The 7,948-nt window shown below is 55.6% G+C and overlaps 1 protein-coding gene across 5 annotated transcripts in view; it reads right to left on the bottom strand.

Moving 5' to 3' along the window:
• The window catches only part of DRC5 (dynein regulatory complex subunit 5), an 18,997-nt gene extending 11,101 nt beyond the window's left edge, over window positions 1–7,896 (bottom strand). For 4 of the 5 annotated variants that reach the window (XM_077764867.1, XM_077764869.1, XM_077764870.1 and 1 more), the window contains exon 1: window positions 7,620–7,896. The gene's annotated coding sequence lies outside the window, so the exon portion shown is untranslated. The remainder of the gene's footprint in view (window positions 1–7,619) is intronic. The other variant, XM_077764868.1, reaches the window with a different exon arrangement.
• Between the last annotated feature and the right edge of the window lie 52 nt (window positions 7,897–7,948).

Here is a 7,948-nt window from a genome sequence, read left to right as displayed (position 1 = left end):
ACCGCCCGATCCAGTCTTCCTAGTTCTCCCAGCCTCCTGGCATTCCAGACAGCAGCGGGGAAGGCGTGGGAGGCGAAAAGGCAGCTAAATCTGGGGCTGAAGACAGAAGACAGAGGATGTATCTGGGGCTGGGGACCCTCCTCCGCGTTTGTCCGTTCCTGCCTCCTAGCTGCAGGTGCCCTTGCCCTGAGATTGCAGGCGGAAATGGGGCCGCTCAGCACCAGCTCCTCCTCCAGGCAGTTTCCCTTCAGATTTGCTCCCAGACTCGGGTGCACCATGTAGTGGCCGGTGGCAAGGAACACTCTGAACCAGCAAAGGTGTCCTTGGCAGATGGAGGGGACCAGATGGTACTCCCCAGTCCACCAGGCATCTCAAGGAGGAAGAGCTTGGCTCTGTGTGTGTGTGTGTGAGAGAGAGAGAGAGAGAGACAGAGAGACAGAGAGAGACAGAGACAGAGACAGAGACAGAGACAGAGAAGGGGGCAAGGGGCAGCATAGGAAAGGTATCCAAGTATTTGTGAAATCCGTATGCAAATCAAATGCAAATTCACAAACACACTGTGTCCAGATCTGTGGACTAACCAGCTGGTGTATTTGACTAATAGCCCCTCAGAGGGTGTGGCTGGGAGGGGCTGGTGCTTAGAGGTGCCCGATGACTTTGCATTTCTGGCTTTGCCAGTGACTTGCTGTGTGACCTTGGCCAATTTACTTCACCTGAGTGTCAGTTTCCTTATCTGTAAAACAGGATAATGGTATCTTCCTTATGCAGGCTGGTGTAGAGATTCCTGAGATAATATTTGCAAAGAGGACTTGGGGTGGGGGGAGGGTGTGAAGGGTAAAGGCACTATGGACGGGGGTCTTAGGCAGGGGAGACAGGGGAGCCCTGCCTCTTGAGGGCTGACCTGAGATGGTGATCTTGGGTAAGGTCCCTCCCTACCTCCAGGGGAGAGGCGGAGGACAAGGTGGCAGTGGCGGTGTTCGGGGCTGGATAGGATGGAGGGCCCTGGCAGTCTGGGCACAGGAGGAAAGAGCCGACAGGCGAGCCCTGCCCCTGCCCACTCCATGTCTGAACCCCTGGGGCTCCTTCTAGAAGTTCCCTCTGGAGTTCTGGCCTAAAACCTTCGCGTAGTCCCTTTGGTCCCAGACGCAATCCCAAGAAAGCAGGATCCAACTCGGCAGGGGGAGCCCCAGGTTTCCGGACGGTGTTGCCCGGAGCCGACTCTCCAGGGGTTTCTCACGACACTGCGGGGCCTCACCATCCAGGTCGGCTGTTCCCTCTCCTTCCTCCTGGGAGGACACATGTTGGGAAACCCCACCTGGGGCCCGGCGGGCCGCCGTCTGGTGTCACTGCCTGATGCTTCATTGTCTCAGGACCTGGCACCTCGTCCTGGGATCTGGTCCCCATCTTTCCTGCTGCTGTTTGGAGCCTGTAGCCACCTCTGGGCGTGACGCCGTAGGACCCGCCCCAGGGTGGGTCCCGGGGTCCCGAGCCACCTCCTCAGAGGAAAGAAGCCACGCAGCCCTCCATGTGCCCAAGGTACATGACTGGTATATTTTTTTAAAAAAAGCCCCTATTGCCCCGCGATACTTAACAGAAACCACCAAACCACCAGGTCTGATGTCATTTGTAAGGCAAATGTTGAACCCTTTTTCCTCCTAATAAGGTAGGACTTGATCATATTCACTTAGTTGCTTCTCGATTTTTGAAAAAGGAGATATTACAAAAATATATTTGGTAAGCAAATTATTACTAGACACAGAGGATTCTCTCTTCTTCTTCTTCTTTTTTAAAGAGAGGGAGTGCATGTGTGGGGGAGAGGGGCAGAGGGAGAGAGAGATAGAATCTTGAGCTCCTTGCTCTGCGTGGGGCTCAATCCTACGACCCTGGGATCATGACCTGAGCCAAAATTAAGAGTCAGATGCTCAACACACTGAGCCACCCAGGCGCCCCTTTTCCTATTTTCAAAGAAGTTTTTTCATTTCAATTCCAATTAGTTAACATACAGGGTAATATTAGCTTCAGGTGTACAATATGGCGACTGGACACTTCCATCCGCAGAGCCACGCCCATCACAGCAAGTGCACGCCTTACTCCCCTGGTCCATGTAACCCATCCGCCTCCCCTCTGGTAACCATCATATATTAACCAACTGGAAATTAGATACAAACTTAAAGGAAAAGACGATATGATATAAAGCAGGGTCTCTCCCCGGCAGGGGGTACACCTAACCCCTGCCCTTCTCACCTGCTGTGAGGCCGCCATTCTTTCCGCTCTCCTCCCACCTCTCTGACCATTCTGGAAGTCTCCATTGCAGGCCCTCCGCACTCTGCCTGCCTCAGCAGGTGCTGCGGCCTCCCTGCGACCCTGCCTGGCTCCTATGGATGCTTGCAGCTCTCACCTTTCCTCTGAGCTCGACTCAGGCCTCCCAGCTGCCTCTCACTCTCCTCCAATTGAGTCTGCACCCCAAGAACCCAGAGCCTCCCCCAAGCTGCTCCTCCTCCTGGCTCCCTGCCTGGCCAGGGACACCCGGCCTCCCGAGTCTGGTTACTGTTGGATCCTTCCAGTTCTACCTCCTGTCCCCCCCCCCCCCCCCCCCATGCTGTTGCCTTAGCTCGGGGCCTCCCTGCTGGCCTGGATCCCAGCTGTAGTTGCCCAGCACTTGGGGCTGGCAGCCAGCACGGTCCTCACAACTAGCCTTCCCGCAGCTGCCACGGCCACTCGCTGGCCACCGGCCACAGCCTGGCTTCCTCAGCTCAGAAGAGAAGGCCCTCTGTGACCCGACATTTTGTTGGAAGTAAGCTCGCTTTGCATCTGGAGCTCTGCGGGCTAGTTCACGCTGGCCAGCCTTTGCCCAAGCGGTTCTCTCTGTCTGGAACGCCTTTCCCACCGTCTCAGCCTGGGAAAGGGACTGTCCTTGTCCTTGATCTTTCAAGTCTTGAATTTCGGTACCGCTTCCTTTCTGAAGCCTTCCAGCCTTTCTTGTCCTCACCCCCTCCCCCCAAACACCCTCTCCCTTTATGAGACCCTTGTACTGGTGTCACTTCAATAACCTGATTGATTACCCTCTCCCCACACCCACGCTAGACCGTGAGCTCCTTGAGGTGCCGGAGCTGTTCTAGACTCCTTTTTCTCCCTAATCCCTGGCCCACGGCAGGTCTGCTTTGCAGGAGGGAGCTGGAGTTCTGAGCTGCCCCACCCCCTTCTGAGAACAGATCCTGGCCAATAGGAGCGTCACATATTGGTCAGGGTGATTGGCTGAGGGGCGGCCACCTGATGCAAGCCAATCAGGGTCCTTCTTGGGATTTGCCGGAGCAGCGGAGGTAGACCAAGGACGGATGTCCTTGAAGGCTACTGATCCCGGGCTGCTGGAGGCTGTTTGCCTTCGCTTGGAAACTGTCTGCGGCAGGAGGGAATGAAGCCCGGGAGAGACCAGCCGACATGCGAGGTGGACACAGAGCACCCGGTACCTTCCGTCCCCAGGCTGAGGCTCCGAGGCCCCCAGAGCTGCCTGGTCCCTCTGGTTCTGAAACCCACTTGGCAGCCTTTCTAACAGGTCCCTTTTGCTAAAGCCGAGCTCGGATTCTGCCCCTTTGTGGCCAAAGGGTCCCGACCATTGGGGTCGGCTCACAGTTTGGTGAATGAAATTATGAAAAGAATCCCAAATCAAGAGTGGAAATAGTTCAGCGGGGTGTCCGAGAAGGGCCAGAGGCCCCAGGCTTATTATACACAGGGCTTGAAACCTAACTCCTGGGGCTTCTTCCTATCCTGACCACCCTGGGCCTCCAGCCTCACCTCTCATCTCTCCAGCCATCAGCAACTTGACCTCCTCCCACTTGGCAGTTACAAGCTCCTTTCGGAGCTCTGCTGTCATTTAGGTCTTGCAGCTGCTCTGCAATGGGGGCGGGGCAGGCTTCTTATCCCCATTCTATCATCCCCATCTCCATTCTATGGATGGAGAAATGACTGGTCTGAGGACCTCTAGGAGGGCTGGGCCCGGGGCCTGAAGGCAGTCCTCGGCTTCCTCTCACCACAGTGCACTGCTCTTCCACAGTCACTTGCTGTGTCTTCTCCCCACACCTTTCCACCCTTCCCTCAGAAAGAAGAAGGCTTCCTAGGAAGCAGGGGTCCTCAGACACAAAGAGAACCTGTCAGGGAAGGCCTCCCCAGGCTGAGAGAACAGCCAGATCCAGACCCTGGAGCCCCACTATGGACATTTCAGGCCCCTAATATATACATATAAATATATATATATGTTTACATATATTACATATATATATATATCTCTTCTCTTATCAACCATCCACACTTTAGTGAGAATGAGTTTCAGATCCAAGATGCCAAGTTAGGAAGGGGGCAAGAACACACCACTGAGTGGGGAGAAGGTTGGGAGGGGCCACAGGAGAATAAGTCAGGGGACCTGAGGTAAGTCCACCTACCTCACCCGGTGGCCTTAGTCTGGCCTAGGCAGTACCAGTCTGCAGCTGTGGGTATCTTCCCTGGGGGATGGATAGACACCCATTAGCCAGGGGGTGCAGGGGCACCCTGACAGCTCCCAAGGGCCCAAGAAGGACAGCCTCAGAAGTGGCCGTCACTTTCCTTTCTGGAGCGCTTTCTGGAGTGCTGTCCCCCTAGGGAACCTATGGGGCAGACAGAGAATCCCAGAGTTTGCAGACTGGAAGCATGTTTAAGACTCTGATCCTGCCCCGGGGCAGGAGTCTTCTCTGTTGCTCCAGAGAGAAGGTTGGGGCCAGGGGCGTGATCACCTCTCGTGCCACCACCTGGTGTCCCTATCTAAAGCACACCTTACCCTCGGGTGGGGAAAGTGGGGACCTGCCCAGTGACCTGTCATCTCCTGGCACCTGTCCTACAGGCCTGCTGGGCTGTTTCACCAGCATCAACGTAACCCCCACGGGACCACAGTCCCCGCAGAAAGGCCAGTCCTCCTCCAACCGGGTTCCCACCCTGTGTCCTTGGGACCGGGGTCTGGGGTCCTGAAGTCACATTCAGGCCATAACTCAGAGGATTAGGTGTTAAGGTCCACTTTCTATGTGCCCAAGCACAGGTAATAGAAAGGGACAACATGCTCCATTTTGGCCAGTCTGTCCTCATTTTGGATGGCTTGTGTCCGGTGGACAAGTGTTCTGGAAGCCATTTCCTTGACCATCCACAGCTATGATTGATTGAGTTTTGGGCTCTCAAAGCTCTCACAGCAGGAAGTGGCTGGCTCAGGGCTCAAGAATTACAATGCCTTAGGGCCAGTCTCCCCTCTGCCCCCTAGCATCTGTGAGACCTTGGGTTAAGTCATTTCCCCCCACTAAGCCTCCACTTCTTTATCTGTAAAATGGGATGGTAGTTAATGGGATCTACTTCCTGAGATTATCCAGAAGATTAAAGGAGCTGATGTGTGTGAGACGTTTCATGTAGTGCTGGGCCCAGAGCCAGCACTCAAAATATGTGTTTGATATTGTGATGTTATGTGACTTACCTACATATGTTTATTAAGTCTTTACATTTAGGGGTACCTGGGTGGCTCAGTTGGTTAAATGCCCCACTTTGGGTTTAGGCTCAGGTTACGATCTCACAGTTCGTGAGATGGAGCCCCACGTTGGGCTCTGGGCTGACAGTGCAGCCCAGATTCTCTCTCTCCCTTTCTCTCTCTCTGTTCCTCCCCTGCTCACGCCCTCTCTCTCTCTCGACATAAAGAAACTTAAAAAACAAATCTTCAGGGGCGCCTGGGTGGCTTAGTCGGTTAAGCGTCCGACTTTCGCTTAGGTCATGATCTCGCGGTTCGTGGGTTCGAGCCCCGCGTCGGGCTCTGTGCTGACTGCTAGCTCAGAGCCTGGAGCCTGTTTCAGTCTGTGACTCCCTCTCTCTCTGACCCTCCCCTGCTCACGCTGTCTCTCTCTCTCTCTCTCTCAGAAATAAATAAAACATTAACAAAATAAAAAAAACAAATCTTCATATTTATTATTGGGAATTATTACTGCTATTATGACACTATTATCTCCATCGCACAAATGAGGACACAGGCTTAGCGTAAGTAACTTGCTAAGCATCACATAGCTAGTAAGTGGAGACGCTATGGTTTGAGCTGCTCTCCACCCAGAGCTGTCGGTTACTTCCAGGCACCAAAGCAGAGACAAACACTGAGATGTTGGGGTTCCTTCCTAAGTTGCCCAGACTCGGTTGTTCACAGCACTTTTCCAGCGGGCCTCCCACTTTCTCCAGCTCATGATCTCTTGTCATGTCACCAAAGTGAAGCCGGGGGTAACCCTTTTGGTGCTGGCCTACACAGCCCAGGCTCCCTCACCTCCTAAACCCCTGCCAGGCATGGGGCCCTTCCAGACCCGGGCCATCGCCTGCGTCCTTCAGCACGAGGCCTTCTGGGGACTCCAGAACATCCCGCGGAGCTCTGCTCTCCCGCCCCATGGCTCCCGCCGGCCTGTTGTAGAGACCTAGGATTCAGTGCCTCCGCCTCTGGCTTCTTCCCTCCTCAGAGGTCTTAGACCTTCTCCGTTCTTATCAAGTCCCCAGTTAAATATAATCACTGTGGGCAGAGGCTTCGCCCGATTGCCCAAGTGGGAGAGTTGAAGAGGTTGGAGGAGAGCTCTCACCCCTTCCTGCTCTTCCTATTCTGGGCCCTTGTTCTCACCTACCTTCCTCTTTCTTAACTGAGGAGCCGAAGCACCTCTGTTCCCCGGGGACATAACCTCTGGGCTGGCCTGGCCTGAAGGGCTACACCCCGCCCCCCTCCACCCGCCTCTCCCTCCGTGCTTCTACCTTCTCAGCTAGCTCCTCCTTTTTCACCTTAGATTCCCCAAGAACCCTCCCCTGGCACCTGTTCTCAGGGCCCTGAATGGGCCCTTTTGTCTTACTTCCCCTGATGTCTTTTGTGCCCCTGTCAGATCATTCCCAGATTCCCACTAGGGAATTCCCAGTCTGTGAAACCATGAAAGAGGGACAGCAAAGTTTCGCTGACAAGTGAGACAGCACACTATTCACAGCCCTGGGCCCGGCCCTCCTCCCAACTCATGGCCACTTGGTCGGTTGTCTTAAAAAGGATTCCAGAGTATTTGCTCCCCACCCCTCACTCCCGCCTGGGGCTCAGATACCCCAGCAGGGAAGTTCAGCTCCAAAGGCCAGCGAGTCCCTCCCCCACCCTGCCTGGGGTGCGGAGGCCCAGGCAGCTCCTTGGTAACCAAGGGAAACCAGCCATGCTGTGGGAGGGAGGGAGGAAGGGAGGTGCCGAAGTTACTCGACCTGCAAGAGGGATTGCAACCAGCAGGAGCTGGGATGGGGGGTCAGCCTTTCTGAGATGCCTGCGGCCCGGAGCTCAGAACTGCTCTCCTCCACCGCCTGCACGATGCCCCACGTTCCCCTTCCTCCTTCTCACGGTGCCCCCCCGTACCCCCTTACTCGCAGACCCCAAGCCTGCAGATGGTGACTGTAGTGGAGGAGGCAAGGGTCCAGCTTCAAACGGGTGGGGGTGAGAGGCTTCCGGCGGGTACAGACCCGCCCGGAGCCAAGTTAACCTGAGCTGGGTGGGGGTGAGGGTTGGCTTGAGAGTTCAGCCCCATAAGGGAGACCCAGGGTTGAGTGTTCTCTCTTCCGGGGCTCACCTCACCCACTCTCGGTGCCCGGCGCTCGCCTCCCTGCAGGCCCCCGCGCGGCCTGCGCCGGTCGTTAGGGACGCCCCGCGTCGCCAGGGGGCGGGTCTGAGGGCTGTTGCGCATGTGCGCGAGTACACCCGCGTGTGCACCCGAGTCTCGGCTGTGCGCGATGTGTGGGTACTGGGAACTCTGGCCGTGGGGCCTGCTCTGTGGATCTGGGGAAATGTTTAGGAATTGGTGGGCTTTTTCTTGGAGGGAAGATGAGGCATGGGGGCCGGGGCAGAACTCCTGGACTATAGTGCTGGTCCTTGTTGGTAGCTTTTGTGTGGGAATGGGGG

This window comes from Crocuta crocuta, unplaced genomic scaffold, assembly GCF_008692635.1.
Source record: "Crocuta crocuta isolate KB4526 unplaced genomic scaffold, BGI_CrCroc_1.0 scaffold44, whole genome shotgun sequence".
Taxonomy (NCBI): domain Eukaryota; kingdom Metazoa; phylum Chordata; class Mammalia; order Carnivora; family Hyaenidae; genus Crocuta; species Crocuta crocuta.
Note: the sequence above shows the minus strand (reverse complement) of the source record. Positions and strands in the feature narration are given on the sequence as shown.